General features: G+C 46.8%; 1 protein-coding gene across 2 annotated transcripts in view; it reads left to right on the top strand.

Annotated features, from left to right (window-relative positions):
- Window positions 1–416: 416 nt before the first annotated feature.
- The window catches only part of SLC39A4 (solute carrier family 39 member 4), a 32465-nt gene continuing 15954 nt past the window's right edge, over window positions 417–16927 (top strand). Inside the window, exons 1-4 of one of the 2 annotated variants that reach the window (XR_015748311.1) lie at window positions 417–963; window positions 11387–11671; window positions 13786–13990; window positions 16481–16875. The gene's annotated coding sequence lies outside the window, so the exon portion shown is untranslated. Of the gene's footprint in view, window positions 964–11386; window positions 11672–13785; window positions 13991–16480; window positions 16876–16927 lie in introns of those variants that run through there. The other variant, XM_087958919.1, reaches the window with a different exon arrangement.

Here is a 16927-nt window from a genome sequence, read left to right as displayed (position 1 = left end):
TCGGAGGTCTTCTAGTCCAACCCCCTGCTGAAAGCAGGAGACCCTTACAGAAGCATAGAAAAACAGATATGAAAGGGATCTCAGAGGTCGTCTAGTCTAACCCCCTGCTCCGGCAGGAAGCCATAGACCCTTTCGGACCAAGAGTTGTCCAATCTCTTCTTAAAAACTCCCCCAAGTTGCAGTCCGAACCGACCCTCAGATTTTTTTGTGTGTGGGGGGAGACGGACGGACCAGAATTCCTTTCACGATCCCATCCAGTTCTCCTGAGCATCTCCCCCCCCCCCCGCAAAAAAACACCCCTTCCATGCCTGACTCAGCCAAGGGGATTTCCCTGCCTGCCCACAGCAAGCGGAGGGGGGGGGTTTAGGTAAGACCTCCGCCACCCCCCTTGCCCTCCCCCTCCCCACGGGAGGGATGAGCTCAGAGGATGAAGCAAGACCTTCCCTTCCCTTCCCTGGGCCGCCCAGCCTCCTTGCTCCTCTGCCCTCCTGGCCCCACCTTGCCTGCTTTCCTCCCCCCTCCCCAGCCAAGACCTGCCCTCCCCTCCTGGGCTGGGGAATGCGTGTGAAGCCAGACAGGTTTTGTGGAATGGTTAACCTGGGGCAATCCCACCTGGAGCCAATCACCTGAGCTCAGCAGCACCAGCCCAAGACTTCCAGCCACCCGGGCAACCTGTTGGCAAGACCTTCCCAAGGCAGGAGAAGCCACCTGTGGCCAGACCGCAGACCGCCTTGCCCAGCCATGAGCCGCCGCGTCCTCGCCACCCTGGTGCTCCTTTGCCAGCTGGGGGCAGCCACGGCTCCTGATGCCACTGGGCCGCAACCGTCCCGAGAACCGGCGGTGCAGGAACTGTGGGCTCTGCTGTCCGGCAGCCGGGAAGGTTCTCTGTCCCGTCGCTCGGTGGATGCCCTGTTAAATATTGCAAGGTCCCGGGTGCAATGCTTGGCGGTGCCGTGTGAAAAGGTACAGCGGGGGTAGCAGGCGGGCGGGGGCCTCCTGACAGCTGGAAGAGGCCTGGGTCAAACTCCAGCACGGGGCAAAGGGCTGGTGGGGGGGGGGGGCGGGCAGGAAAGTGACAGCAACGGCCCCAGCAACAAGGCAGGAGCAGCAGTTGGAGGCAGAAGGGGGAGAAGAGAAGTGGGGAGGGGGAGTTTGGCAAGATTTGGCTGACACCCCCCTCCCCGCCCTTCAATAGCCCCCAATTTTTCCGACAGGCGGGTCTGGTGTGAGCCAAGGAACTACAAGGCTGGCGCTGCCCCGGGCGAGCTGGGTTCAGAGACCAGCCCGTCCGCTTGACTGCTCCAAAAGAATCATAGAATGACAGAGTTGGAAGGGACCTCCGAGGTCTTCTAGTCCAGCCCCCTGCTAAAAGCAGGAGACTCTTACAGAATCATAGAATGACAGAGTTGGCGGGGACCTTGGAGGTCTTCTAGACCAACCCCCTGCTAAAAGCAGGAGTTCCTGTACCATTTCAATCAGAATAGAGCCAGAAGGGACCTTGGAGGTCTTCTAGACCAACCCCCTGCTAAAAGCAGGAGACCCTTACAGAATCATAGAATGACAGAGTTGGAAGGGACCTCGGAGGTCTTCTAGTCCAGCCCCCTGCTCCGGCCAGGACACCCTTATACCATTTCAGACAAATGGTTGTCCAGGCTATATGTGTATTTTGGGTTTTTCTTGCCCCCAGTTTCGGGGAGGACAATCAACCCATGGAACAGGAGTTGTCTTCAGAAGTTGTGGGAGCTGCATCCATGGAAGCTTCCAAGAAGAGACTGGGCTGCCATCTGTCAGCAATGGTGTAGGGTCTGCTGCTTGGGCGTGGGGTTGGACTAGATGACCTATAAGGTCCCTTCCAACTCTGTTAACCTGATAGATAGGTAGGTAGGTAGGTAGGTAGGTGGAAAGAAAGAAAGAGAAAGGAAGGAAGGAAGGAAGGAAGGAAGGAAGGAAGGAAGGAAGGAAGGAAGGAAAGAAAGAAAGAAAGAAAGAAAGAAAGAAAGAAAGAAAGAAAGAAAGAAAGAAAGAAAGAAAGAAAGAAAGAAAGAAAGAAAGAAAGATAATTAAGTAAGTTGTGGGAGCTCCATCCATGGAAGCTTTCAAGAAGAGGCTGGACTGCCATCTGTCAGGAATGGCGTAGGTCTCCTGCTTGGGCAGGGGGTTGGACTAGATGACCTATTAAGGTCCCTTCCAACTCTGTTAACCTGATAGATAGGTAGGTAGGTAGGTAGGTAGGTGGAAAGAAAGAAAGAGAAAGGAAGGAAGGAAGGAAGGAAGGAAGGAAGGAAGGAAGGAAGGAAGGAAGGAAAGAAAGAAAGAAAGAAAGAAAGAAAGAAAGAAAGAAAGAAAGAAAGAAAGAAAGAAAGAAAGAAAGAAAGAAAGAAAGAAAGATAATTAAGTAAGTTGTGGGAGCTCCATCCATGGAAGCTTTCAAGAAGAGGCTGGACTGCCATCTGTCAGGAATGGCGTAGGTCTCCTGCTTGGGCAGGGGGTTGGACTAGATGACCTATTAAGGTCCCTTCCAACTCTGTTATTCTGTCATTCTGATTAATGGAAGGACTTGCCTCCAGAAGTTGTGGGAGCTTCCAAGAAGAGACTGGGCTGCCCTCTGTCAGAAATGGGGTTGGACTAGATGACCTACAAGGTCCCTTCCAACTCTCTTCATCTGTTAAAGTCGTTCCACTGATTAATTGTTCCCCATGTCAGGAAATTTCTCCTTAATTTTAGGCTCCTTCTCTCCTTGATGAGTTTCCATCAGTTTTTTTATCCTGATTTCTGGAATTTTGGAAAATAGGTTGACCAAAAAAAAAAGAACCGTCTTCTTTGTGGCAAACCCTTAAATACTGAAACGCTGCCTTCGTGTCGCGCCTAGTCCTGCTTTTCCCTAAACTAGATGTGCCCAATTCCTGCCATCATTCCTAATGGAATAACAGAACTTGGAAGGGACCTTGGAGGTCTTCTAGTCCAGCCCGCTGCTTAGGCAGAAGACCCAAGGGGCCATTTCAGACACGTGGCTGTCCAGTCTCTTCTTAAAATCTCCTCATGTTGGAGTCCCCAGTTTTTCCGACAGGCGAGTCTGTGTGAGCCAAGGAACTGCAAGGCTGCCCCCACCCTGAACCCAAGCTGGGTTCAGAGACCAACCCGTCCGCTTGACTGCTCCAAAAGAATCATAGAATGACAGGGTTGGAAGGGACCTCTGAGGTCTTCTAGACCAACCCGCTGCTAAAAGCAGGAGACCCTATGCCATTTCAATGAGAATAGAGCTGGAAGGGGCCTCGGAGGTCTTCTAGTCCAGCCCACAACTAAAAGCAGGAGATCTTGTTTCATTTCAATCGGAATAGAGCTGGAAGGGGCCTCGGAGGTCTTCTAGACCAACCCCCTGCTAAAAGCAGGAGACCCTATGCCATTTCAATGAGAATAGAGCTGGAAGGGGCCTCGGAGGTCTTCTAGTCCAGCCCACAGCTAAAAGCAGGAGATCTTGTTTCATTTCAATCGGAATAGAGCTGGAAGGGGCCTCGGAGGTCTTCTAGACCAACCCCCTGCTAAAAGCAGGAGACCCCATACTTCTGGAGAGAAGCTGTTCCACTGGTTTATTGTTCTTCATGTCTGGAAATTTCTCCTTATAGGAGGCCCTATAAGATCTACTGATAGAAGACCCCAAGGAGAGCCAAGTCTTAATCTGCGACAGCTCAAATCTGGGTGTGGGGGTGTGGGGGGGTCTTCTCACCCCCTATCCTGGGCTACTCAATGGGCTTCCCAGACAGCTCAGCGAGCTTCGCCAGAGGCACCGAGAGGGAGGAAGCTGCGGCGCACAGATACTTCTGCTTTCGAACGTCTTTGCGGGGGGGGGGTTGGAAATGACTTGGCTGGAAAAACTGTCACCGGATGAGGGAGGGAGGGAGGGAGGGGGCTGGCCGATAGACAGACCGCAGGAGGAAGTGTCACCGTCCTAGAAGAAAGAAATGGGTTGGGGGCTGAAATCAAGAGGGGGCAGCGAGCCCCCCCTCTGTTTATCTCTCTTTCTCTTTCTCTCTCTGTTTCTCTCTCCCTCTTTCTCTCTCTATTTCTCTTTCTCCCTCTCTTTGTTTCTCTCTCTCTTTCTCCCTCTTTCTCTCTCTGTTTCTCTCTCCCTCTTTCTCTCTCTCTGTTTCTCTCTCCCTCTTTCTCTCTCTCTCTCTCCCTCTTTCTCTGTTTCTCTCTCCCTCTCTCCCTCTTTCTCTCTCTGTTTCTTTCTCCCTCTTTCTCTCTCTCTGTTTCTCTCTCCCTCTTTCTCTCTCTATTTCTCTTTCTCCCTCTCTTTGTTTCTCTCTCTCTTTCTCCCTCTTTCTCTCTCTGTTTCTCTCTCCCTCTTTCTCTCTCTCTGTTCTCTCTCCCTCTTTCTCTCTCTCTCTATTTCTCTCTCCCCCTCTCTCTTTCTCTCTCTCTTTTTCTCTCTCTCTTTCTCCCTCTTTCTCTGTTTCTCTCTCCCTCTTTCTCTGTTTCTCTCTCTCCCTCTCTCCCTCTCTCTCTCTCTTTGTTTCTCTCTCCCTCTTTCTCTCTTTCTCTCTGTTTCTCTCTTTCTTTCTCTCTCTCCCTCTCTGTTTCTCTCTCTCTCTCTCTCTTTCTCTCCTCTTTTTCTCTGTTACTCTCTCCCTCTTTCTCTCTCTCTGTTTCTCTCCCTCCCTCTCTCTGTTTCTCTCTCTCCCTCTCTCTTTCTGTTTCTCTCTGTGTGTTTCTCTCCCTCCCTCTCTCTTTCTCTATCTTCTCTGTTTCTCTCTCTCTTTCTCTCTGTCTCTCTCTCTCCTCTTCTCTCCCTCTCTCCCCCTCTCCCTTTTCTTTCCCTCCCTCTCTCTAACCTCCTCCCTCAATCTCTCTCTCTCTCTCTCTCTGTTTCTCCCTTCCTCTCTCTCTCAATCCCTCTCTCTCCTTCTCCCCCTCTACCTCCCTCCCTCCCTCCCTTTTTTCTTTCACCCTCTCTTTCAATCTCTCTCTCTCCCCCTCTTTCTCTCTTATTAGTTTATAATATGAAAAAATACAAAAGAACATAGTAGATAAAATAGGGAAGGGGAAATGAAGGGGAAAGTGTGGAAAAAAAGAGGGGGGAAAAGAAAAAGAGGACTTCATTTCCAACTCCCTTTGGTGCAGTAGAATAAGATAATAGCATCCAACCTCGACTTTTTACTTCTGAATGATCGTCTCCGAACTAGCCATTTCTATAATGGGAACAGCGCTTAGATTTATATACCTCTTCAGAGCGCTTTACATCCCCCTCTAAGCGGTTAACCCCAAACCTGTCTAGTCAGCAAAACCCAGAATCAAAGTTTCGTTTTTATCCCCCACCTCAAGCACAAAGTCCAGAAGTGGTTTCCAGGTAGAAACAAAAGGGATTGTGTGGAGGGGTTATTCCCCCCCCCCTTTAACTATTTCCGCTAACTCCATCCACTTTGGCGGCCGGCCGTCCATTGCGGGAATCAAAATGTCCGTCCATTTTTGCGCCTAAAGTAATCTTGCAGGAATGGGGGAGGGGGCCTCTCTCGCAGGCGTGATGGGGAGAGGAGGCTGCAGGGCAGGGTCACCCCTGGAGCCGGTCACAACAAGCACAACGAGGCCGCGGGTAGTCCTCAGCTTATGACCACAACTGAGATTGAGACGGGGACTTCCATTCTCAAGTAAGACAGTTTTTAAGCGAGTCGGGCCTGATTTTACAATCCTTCTTGGCTCCAGCTGTTCAGTGAATCGGCCCCCATGGACTCTGCTGGTTGGAATCTGGCTGGGAAAGTCACAGGTGACCCCTAAGCTGGGAGTTGGACTAGATGACCTCCAAGATCCCTTCCAACTCTTCTCTCCTCTCCTCTCTTCCATTCCATTCTATTTCTTCGTTCCATCATTCTATTCTATTCCAATCCATTCTATTTTCTATTCTTTTCCATTCTCTTTTCTATTATTTTCTATTCTATTCTATTCCATTCTCTATTCTATTCTATTCTATTCTCTATTCTTTTCCATTCTCTTTTCTATTCTATTCTATTCTATTCTATTCTATTCTATTCTATTCTATTCTATTCTATTCCATTCTCTATTCTATTCTATTCTATTCTATTCTCTCTTCTTTTCCATTCTCTATTCTATTCTATTCTATTCTATTCTATTCTATTCCATTCCATTCCATTCCATTCCATTCCATTCCATTCCATTCTCTATTCTATTCTATTCTATTCTATTCTATTCTATTCTATTCTATTCTATTCTATTCTATTCTATTCTATTCTATTCTATTCTATTCTATTCTATTCTATTCTATTCCATATCCTATCCTATCCTATCCTATCCTATCCTATCCTATCCTATTCTTTATTCTATTCTATTCCTATATTATCATATTCTCTATTCTATTCTGTTCTATTCTATTCTATTCTATTCTATTCTATTCTATTCTATTCTATTCTATTCTATTCTCTATTCTATTCTATTCTATTCTATTCTATTCCATTCTATTCCATTCCATTCCATTCCATTCCATTCCATTCTATTCCTATTCCATTCCATTCCTTATTCTATTCTATTCTATTCTATTCTATTCTATTCTATTCTATTCTATTCTATTCTATTCTATTCCATTCCATTCTCTATTCTATTCTCTATTCTTTTCTTTTCTATTCTCTGTTCTATTCTATTCTATTCTATTCTATTCTATTCTATTCTATTCTATTCCATTCTATTCTACTCTATTCCTATTCTCTATTCCATTCCATTCCATTCCATTCCATTCTATATACGAGTCTCCCCCGAGCTTACAAGGCTTCTGGGCATTGTCACTCTGGACACCTATAAATCAGAGAAGCTACCCAAAATCAGGCATTTCCCCAACAGCATCTCAGGGAATCAGTTCAAGAGAGAAAGGGCAGAATTTTCAAAAAATAAAAAAATACGGACTTTTTAAAAATCATATGGGCAAAAGGCCAGTGAGGTCTAACTCTGCCTCTGGTTTGGTTGTGAGAAATGAGCTGAATCCTGAATGTTTTTAGGTCTATTCTGGGTTGGGGAAAACTTAGAGAGGGTTGAGAGACGGAGAAAATAATTCCGGGGAAGGGATTAGTGGACGGTGGTTTGACCTGGTGGCCAGAAACAGCTCAAGCTGGCTCGTTCCTGCCTACTGAAGAATTTGGGGGGACTTTAAGATGGAGTGGAAGCCGGCTGGGGAATGCTGGGAGTCGAAGTTCGCCCATCTTAAAGCTGGAAATGCCATAAGGAAAGGCAGGAAGCGTTCCCAGGCCCTTTCGGAAAAACCGGAAAGAGGAGTTGAGTGAGAGAGAAGCCTTCGGGGGGAAAAAAGGCTCGGAGCTCCTAGGAACTTGGTGCGAGAGGGCGGCCCTGGCCCAGGCGGGTTGCACACATTTGTGCCCGAGAAAGGAAAACGTTTCCGTTGGGAGGAGGGAAAGGGAGAAAGAGAGAGAGAGTGTTGGGAGAGGCAAGTGGTCTCTTTCTTGCTTTGCTTCCCTTTTCCCTTTGCTTCCCTTCTGCATCCATTTCCTTCCTTTCCTTTCCCTTCCCTTCTTTCCTTTCCTTTCTCTTTCCTTCCTTTCCTTTCCTCTTCCCCTCCTTTCCTTGCCCTTCTTTCCTTTCATTCCGTTCCCTTCCCTTATCCATTTATTTTCTTTCTTTTCTTTTTCCCTTTCCCTCCTTCCCTTCTCATCCATTTCCTTCCTTTCCTTTCCCTTCCCTTCTTTCCTTTCCTTTCTCTTTACTTCCTTTCCTTTCCTCTTCCCCTCCTTTCCTTGCCCTTCTTTCCTTTCCCTTCCCTTCCTTTCCCTTCCCATCCCTTCCCTTCCTCCTTCCCTCCTTTCTTTCGTTCCCTTCCCTTCCCTTATCCATTTATTTTCTTTCTTTTCTTTTTCCCTTTCCCTCCTTCCCTTCTCATCCATTTCCTTCCTTTCCTTTCCCTTCCCTTCTTTCCTTTCCTTTCTCTTTACTTCCTTTCCTCTTCCCCTCCTTTCCTTCCCTTCTTTCCTTTCCCTTCCCTTCCTTTCCCTTCCCTTCCTCCTTCCCTCCTTCCTTTCATTCCCTTCCCTTCCCTTATCCATTTATTTTCTTTCTTTTCTTTTTCCCTTTCCCTCCTCCCTTCTGCATCCATTTCCTTCCTTTCCCTTCCTCTTCCCCTCTTCCTTTCCCTTCTTTCCTTTCCTTTCTCTTTACTTCCTTTCCTTTCCTCTTCCCCTTCTTTCCTTGCCCTTCTTTCCTTTATTTCCCTTCCCTTCCCTTATCCATTTATTTTCTTTCTTTTCTTTTTCCCTTCCCCTCCTTCCCTTCTCATCCATTTCCTTCCTTTCCCTTTTCTCCTTTCCCCTCCCGCAGTCCTTCTTTTCTCTAGACTAGACAAACCCCAGTCTTGCAACTGTTTTTCCTCTCTTTTAGTCCCAGAATTTCTGCAACCCTGCAAGCTGCCTGCACAGGTCCCTGCGGTTTTTGCTTGCAAAGTGGGTTTCCCTGCTATTCCTTCTTCCTAGGCCTGAATCACTTGCCACAAACTCAGCTGGGATTCATGCCTGAGGCAGGATTAGAACACAGCTCTTCCAGGTTCTAGCCAGGGGCCTCTAGCAGGTGGTCCTCCACTTAAGAGCCTTCTGTATAATGGACCGTTCGAAGTTACAACGGTCCTGGAAAAAGTGACTTACGGCTGTTTCTTGACACGGATGACCGTTGCAGCACCCTCCGTGGGAATGGAATGAAAATTGGAGCCCTTGGCAACTGGCATGTACTTATGACAGTTTATGCATTTATAAAATAATAAATAAATAGATAACAGACAGGTAGATAGATAAATAAAATAATAGAATAAAATAAAATAAAATAAATCATAAAATAAAATCATAAATTAAAATAAAATAAAGATGTATAAAATAATGAATCGATAAATAGACAAATAGACAGATAGATAGATCAATAAAATCATAAAATAAAATAGAACAATAAAATAAATGAAATAAAATAATCAAATAAATGAAATAAAATAAAGAATCAAATAAAATGAAATAATATCATAAAATAATCCAATAAAGAATCAAATAAAATATAAATACAAATAAAAATAAATAAAACTTAAGGCAGTTGAATTGTCCTGGGTTAAGGCATCACCGTTTGTAACTTCCCCAGCTGGCTTCTTCCAAGCCAGAGATCAATGGGGCAAGCTGGGTTTGTTCAACGACTGCATGACTCCCTTTAACGACGGCAGCAATTCGCTTGAACCATCCTGGCCACAAAAAGGTCGTAAAACCGGACCAACCCCCACGGAACAAAGGGCCTTGCTTAGCAAGAGCCTCCTTTGCTAACAGGCGGGCAAATAAAATTCAACAGGTAAATACATAAACCGAAATATTGGGCCCGATGTTTTTGCTCGCTCGAGGACTGGTGCTACAACTGCCGCCAGGGTGAAGGGCTCGTCTAAGTTACTCTGGGGAACTCAGGAGAAGGAAACGGGGAGGGAGGGGTAGGAGACCCACAGCAAACCTTGGCATCCTTCGTTGTCAGCCTGGAGGAAGCTTGGATTGTGTTTGCTTTTGCTGCAACCATGGCAGTTTGTCTTAAGGGCCCTTAAGTGCCAAGCTGATTGTTTAGACTGTACCTCCTGTTTACAGGCAGACATCCAAAGGAGGTTTATTTTCCAGGCAGCGGGGAGGGGGTGTGTGTGTGTATTATTTGCACAAACTCTGCGTAAGCACTTCAAACTCACCAGGAATCTGGAGAACTTAATTGCCCTTCGGATGAGATCCAAGGGTGCTATATCGTTCAGTCCAATCTTTCTCAAGCTTTGCAACTTGGGCAGACTTTGAGCAAAGCTGACTGGGGAATTCTGGGAGTCAAGGTCCACGCTTCTTCGAGTCGCTGAGATTTTGAGCAACACTAACTGGATCTCCCTTCTGTCCATTCCCGCTAGCATTCAGAATCAGAACAGAGCTGGAAGGGACCTGGGAGGTCTTCTAATCCAACCCCCTGCTACTGACCTCAGTAGAATGGAAGGCTGAGTAAACCTGGAGTTGGCCAGGATCGAACTCTTGGCAGTGGGTAGAATCATCTGGCAATACTGCACTCTAAGCATTGCGCCACCACAGCTCTTTCTTCCTTGCTTCCTCCCTCCCTCCCTCTCTCTCTCTCTCCCTCTCTCCCCTCTCTCTCTCTCTCTCTCTCTCTCTTTCTTTCTTTCTTTCTTTCTTTCTTTCCTCCTCCCTCCCTCCCTTCCTCTTTCTTTCTTTCTTTCTTTCTTTCTTTCTTTCTTTCTTTCTTTCTTTCTTTCTTTCTTTCTTTCTTTCTTCTTTCTTTCTCTTTCTCTCTTTCTCTCTCCTTCCTTCCTTCCTTCCTTCCTTCCTTCCTTCCTTCCTTCCTTCCTTCCTTCCTTCCTTCCCACTTAGCAGTATCAGTTATACTTATACACTGCTTCACAAGGCTTTCCAGCCCTCTCTAAGCGGTTTACAGAGTCAGCCTCAATCGGGGTCCTCATTTTACCCATCTCGGAAGGACGGAAGGCTGAGTCAACCTTGAGTCGGTCAGGATCGAACTGCTGGCAGTGGGCAGAATTAGCCTGCAATACTGTATTCTAACCACTGCACCATCATGGTCCTTCCTTCCTTCCTTCCTTCCTTCCTTCCTTCCTTCCTTCCTTCCTTCCTTCCTTCCTTCCTTCCCTCCCTCCCTCCCTCCCTCCCTTCCTCCCGTCCTTCCTTCCATCTTTCCTTCCCTTCCCTTCCCTTCCCTTCCCTTCCCTTCCCTCCCCTTCCTTCCTTCCTTCCTTCCTTCCCTCCCTCCCTCCCTCCCTCCCTCCCTCCTCTCCCTCCCTCCCTTCCTTCCTTCCATCCTTCCTTGCAATAACCCTTAGATTTATATACCAGTTCACAGTGCTTTCCAGCCTTCTCTAAGCGGTTTACAGAGTCAGCTTCTTGCATTGAGCCAGTGAGAACTGAACACCTAGCTGTGGGCAGAGTTAGTTTGCAGAGTTAGCCTGCATTCTAAGCGGAAGGAAGGAAGGAAGGAAGGAAGGAAGGAAGGAAGGAAGGAAGGAAGGAAGGAAGGAAGGAAGGAAGGAAGGAAGGAAGGAATTGCACTTAGACTTATATGACACTTCACAGTGCTTTTACCGCCCTTTCTAAGCCGTTTGCAGAGTCAGCCTCTTGCTCCCCAACAATCGGGGTCCTCATTTTATCCACCTCGGAAGGATGGAAGGCTAAATCGACCTTGAGCCAGCCAGGATTGAACTCCTGGCAGTGGGCAGAGTCAGCCTGCAACCCTGCCTTCTAACCACTATGCCACCACGCCTCCTTCAACCCAAGGTGGAAACCCATTTTTGGAGTAAACCTGGTGGAGGAGCCCATGTGGGCTGAGATCCAAACCGGGCCAACTTCCTTCTCTCTTCCTTCCGCAGTGCCTCTCGTCCGCAAACATCTTTGAACTGGTAGGGAAGAGCCCATCTGGAGCGGTCAACCTCACGTCCGCGGAGCTGCTGACCTTCTCGGCAGGGCTGGTCTTCTACTTCTCTGACCCCGTGGCCGCCTGCCAGGCCATCGCTCGGAAACACTGGGCGCCTGAGGTCCACGACTTCCAAGCCCAATTCCTCAATGGGAGCCCGGCGACCGGACCCAACCTGGAGAAGGTTGCCCAGCAGATGCTTCTCATCCAGAGGAATGCCGAGTCCGTCGAAAAAGAGGAGGTGAGGGGGGCAGTGGAGGGGCCACAGCTGGCATGGAAAGATGCCCCTAAATGAGAGATGCCCCCATAGCAGAGGTGGGAAGCCAGCTGGGTTTGGACCGGTTCTAGAGAACCGGTAGCGGAAATTTGGAGTCGTTGGGAGAACCGGCCAACCCCACCTCTGACTGGCCCCGCCAACCCCATCTCTTCTCTGCTTCCCATTGAGTCCCCAGCTAATGGGTTGAGTCCTCTTTGGTTGCCCTGCAGAGGAGGACGGAGCTGGAAAGCAGGTCAGTGGGGTGGGGAGGGATTGGGGATTTTGCAGTATATCCTTCCCCTGCCACGCCCACTGTTCTATTCTATTCTATTCTATTCTATTCTATTCTATTCTATTCTATTCTATTCTATTCTATTCTATTCTATTCTATTCCATTCCATTCCATTCCATTCCATTCCATTCCATTCCATTCTCCCTTCCCTTCATCTATTCTATTCTATTCTATTCTATTCTATTCTATTCTATTCTATTCTATTCTATTCTATTCTATTCTATTCCATTCCATTCCATTCCATTATTCCATATTCTATTCTATTCTATTCTATTCTATTCTATTCTATTCTATTCTATTCTATTCTATTCTATTCTATTCTATTCTATTCCATTCCATTCTATTCTATTTCATTCCATTCCATTCCATTCCATTCTATTATCTATATTAAAGCGAAATTACCACTCAGGCATCATCACAAAATCTCCAGAACCATAAAGCCTACAAACTTGAAATTTGGCCCATATGTTCCTCTTGGCTTCTAGGGGCTCACTAAGAAAGGATTTTTCCATATGATCATCAGAGCATTAGTAATTCCTATATTATTATTATTATTATTGTTATTGTTATACACAAAAATGACAGTATACACAGCAAACGAGATAACCATGCTGGGTTTCGTATCACAAATCACTAGTCGAACACTTCCCAAATGTTTAGGACTGCATGATGTATCGGCGGATTATGCGAGCAGATCCCAGTAAGGTGGCCTCCTGCAGCTGACCAATGGTGATCTCGTCAGCGCCAATTGCTTTTAAGTGTTTGCCTAGGTCTTTAGGCACAGCACCCAGTCTGCTGAGTACCACTGGAACTACCTGCACTGGTTTATGCCAGAGTCTCCGCAGTTCAATTCTCCAGTCCAATTATTCTCAAGTCTCTATATTATTATTATTGTTGTTGTAATGACGAGGCAGTCAAGTTGCTTGATCATGAACAACTGAATCATGATGATCTTTATTGGAGTCTAGTCTTGCATTTATACACATTTTTAATTATCCTCCATCATTGGTTAACTTTGGTTACTGCTTAACTTTCGTTACTGTTTAGCACAGTAATCCATACAATTAATTATCTCTAGTTAAAAGTCTAACATATGTTTACTTCCTCTCTCTAATCCTCCTTTAGATTAGTGACTTTGTTTGCCTGAGTTGTATTTGCTTGGAAACATTCTTTATCTGAGGTTTGCCATCCGAGATTGGAATATTGAAATTACAACTCTAATTCTTCTTCTTATTATTATTATTCTTATTATTATTCTTATTATTATTATTATTATTATTAACACTCTCTGATGCTAAGGAGTTCTACTCCCCCTCCCCACCTGAAAAGAAATCTGCTCCAAATGCAAAACACAAGCAGAGGAGAGGAGGTTCGGTTTCGGTTTTATAGCAGCAGCAAGCTGCTTTAGTATAGAACAGTTGAGCTAAGCCACGCCCAGGCTCCTTGCTGTCTCTTTCTAGCTCACACAGCAAATACTCTTTCAGTTTCCAAACAGCCCTCAATTATCTCACACACTGACCAGGACACTAGCCTGGTGAATAACGATGGATGCTGGTAGGCAGAGGCAGATTTTTTTCCACCTTATTTTCCTCCCCCAAAACTAAGCCCCACCACACAGTTTCGTAGAGAAGCACAAGTATCCAGCTAGTCTTAGTTAGGATTAGACATCCCCAGCTCCCTCAACCATTAAGAATTAATTGAATGTATTAGTCACTCTTCGTCTGTAGCTGGAAGAAAAATCATGGCTGTCCGGAGGAAAGGCGGAAGGCCAGACTAAGCTTCTCCCCTGCTCTTCTCCGCTCCCCAGGCCTGCGCAGAAGTGGACGAGATCCTTAAAAGCAGCAACTCTGTTAGCCACCACGTGGCACAAAACCCAGCCAGGAAGGTGTTGGCATTCTTCTCCTATCACGTCTTACGGGGAGGCTGCTTCCGTGCGCTGCCCCACGAACACTACTTTCTGGAGTACATTTTCCAGCACTACAGCAATGGGACTCAGAACCTCACACTGGCAGGTAGGTCTCCAAGCTGTGGGTTGCACACTTGGGTGGAAACGAGAGAGAGAGAGAGAGAGAGAGAGAGAGAGAGAGAGAGAGAGAGAGAGAGAGAGAGAGACGCTAAGGATTTGTGAATGCCTGTCTTAAGGGACATCAATTCCCTACATTCTCCTTATTTTATTTTATAGGAAGAACAGTTGCAGGATGTGGATTTGGCTAGTCTAGACCCAGAGGTCCCCAAATTGGCCACTTTAAGACGTGTGGACTTCAACTCCCAGAATTCCCCAGCCAGCCTAGAATTCTGGGAGTTGAAGTCCGCCATTCTTAAAGTTGCTAAGGTTGGAGACCCCCTGCTTTAAACCACAAGCTTCACATATTCACATAGCCAGGATGTGCAAAGCATGCTTTAATAATGCCAGGGAGCCATTTTAAGATCGGTGGACTTCAACTCCCAGAATCCCCAGCTACGGAATTCCCAGCTCTGCTGGCTGGAGAATTCTGGGAGTTGAAGTCCACCAGTCTTAAAGGTGCCAAGGTTGGAGACCCCCTGGTCTAGACATAAGAAGGACTAAGGGGGACATGAGAGCATTTGAGAGTATTTGAGAGGCTGCCACAAAGGGGAGGGGGAGTCAATTTATTTTTAGAAGCACCGGAGGGCAAGACAATGGGTGGAAACTAATCAAGGAGAGACGAAACCTGGAATTAAGGAGAGACTTATTAAAAGTGAAGACAATGTGTGGAACAGCTTGCCACCAGAAGTTGTGAATGCTCCACCACTGGAGGTTTTTAAGAAGAGATTAGACATTCCCTTGTCTGAAATAGTATAGGGTCTCCTGCTTGAGCAGGGGGTTGGACTAGAAGACCTCCAAAGTCCCTTCTACCTCTATTCTGATTGATTGGTGCCTCCTTAAGATCCCTGGTTTAGGAAGTCTGTCCCGATGAGATAACTCGCAAACTTAGATTATGACCAAAGTAAAATTTGCCCAGAATTTCGTATCCTTGGAAGGGGTGGAGATACCCCTGTTGTCCTCACTACGGGCTATTTAAAGGTGTAGTAGAGTTACCATCATGATCTGCAGCTGTTCAGAGCAGTATTTTCTTCCGATAGGAGGCAATATTTGCAGCTCAGGGTTGAATTGACCTACCTATCAACACTGACCTAGTTGGGTCATGAAATGTCTGCAAGAAAACAACCAAGCTCAGAGAGTAACAAGGAATCCACAGTCCTCCTCCTCCTCCTCCTCCTCCTCCTCCTCCTCCTCCTCCTCCTCCTCCTCCTCCTCCTCCTCCTCTCCACAAAATTCACTCCCTTCATGATAATATTACCTAGTTGGGCAATGAAACATTTGCAAGAAAACAACCAAGCTCAGAGAGCACCCAAACCCCACAGTCCCTCCTCCCCTCCTTTCCTTTTCTTCTTCTTCTTCTTCTTCTTCTTCTTCTTCTTCTTCTTCTTCTTCTTCTTCTTCTTCTTCTTCTTCTTCTTCCTCCTTCTTCCTCCTCCTCCTCCTCCTCCTCCTCCTCCTCCTCCTCCTCCTCCTCTTCCTCTTCCTCTTCCTCCTCCACTCCCTCTTCCTCTTCCTCCTCCACTCCACAAAATTCACTCCCTTCATGATAATATTACCTAGTTGGGCAATGAAACATTTGCAAGAAAACAACCAAGCTCAGAGAGCACCAAAACCCCACAGTCTTCCTTTTTCCTTTTCCTCCTCCTCCTTCTTCTTCTTCCTTCTTCTTCTTCTTCCTCTTCCTCTTCTTCTTCTTCTTCTTCTTAATCCTCTTCCTCCTCCTCTCTTCAGAGAACACCAAGGGCCCCACAGTTCAATCCTGAGCTAAAGAGATTGTCTTCTACTAATCCAGGGGTCTCCAACCTTGGCCGCTTTAAGACCTGTGGACTTCAACTCCCAGAATTCCATTCATTTGTATAACTATTTCATGACACCATCTCTACTTGAGGGACAAAGCCATGGAAGTGAGGTATAAATAACAATAGGCCTGGGACCCCCCTTCTGTCTATATCAGCTGTGCCAATCTTGGCCACTTTAAGACTTGTGGACTTCAACTCCCAGAATTCCCCAGCCAACCATGTTAGGAGCTGAAGTCCACTGGTCTTAAAGTTGCCAAGGTGAGACACCCAGTTCTCCGTCATGGCTATGATCGAAGAGCTAAAACAGACTTCACCAACAGGGTGGCCTTGAGTTCATCTGGCCTTCAACACTTCCTAGTCAATGTGGCCACAGGTTTAGGAGACACAAGTCAAGCTCATGAGAGACTGTAGTTTGATGGGATTGTAGGCCACCTTTGAAGGAACTCAAATAAAGAGGTTAGGACTGTCCCCCCAGGTGGACTCAACTTGCATGATTCTTTGGGTCAGGCTACTTCAAGCCTTGGAGGGCTGCTTTGCGGCCAACAGATCTGGAGGACCTCAAATTGAGAAGATGAGTGTAGAAGAGCAGGTAGGGTGGGAAGGATGTACAATGACCCTTGATCTTTCTGGATTTGTAACAGGGTTGGCCAAGCTAATGGTACAGTTGGAGGTCAGTCCTGGGAGAAAACATGGAGGCCATGGTCATGACCATGATCATGACCATGACCATGACCACAGTGACCATGAACATGGTGGACACACACACGATGACCATGACCATGATCATAAAAATGCCACACACAGTCACCCGGATGGCCACGATGATGGAGATCATGAAGATCACTCAGACCATCACCATGGCAATGAAACAGACCATCACCATGGCAACGAAACGGACCATCACCATGGCAACGGAACAGGCCACCACCCCATGGAGCCCCATGGAAACAGAAGTGAAAGTTCTCCTCCGGTGCGATCAAAACGAAGTCCAGCAGATGTGGAAGAACAAGAGGGCCATCAGAACATCTGGGACACGGTGAGACATGTCCTTCTTTAGCCCTGCCATGGTCCTCGAGGTGAGGCCCACT

The sequence above is a fragment of the Notechis scutatus genome, chromosome 3 (assembly GCF_049901735.1).
Source record: "Notechis scutatus isolate UNSWTSFEM ecotype Mainland chromosome 3, rNotScu1.2, whole genome shotgun sequence".
NCBI lineage: Eukaryota > Metazoa > Chordata > Lepidosauria > Squamata > Elapidae > Notechis > Notechis scutatus.
This window is presented reverse-complemented; position numbering and strand designations above follow the sequence as displayed.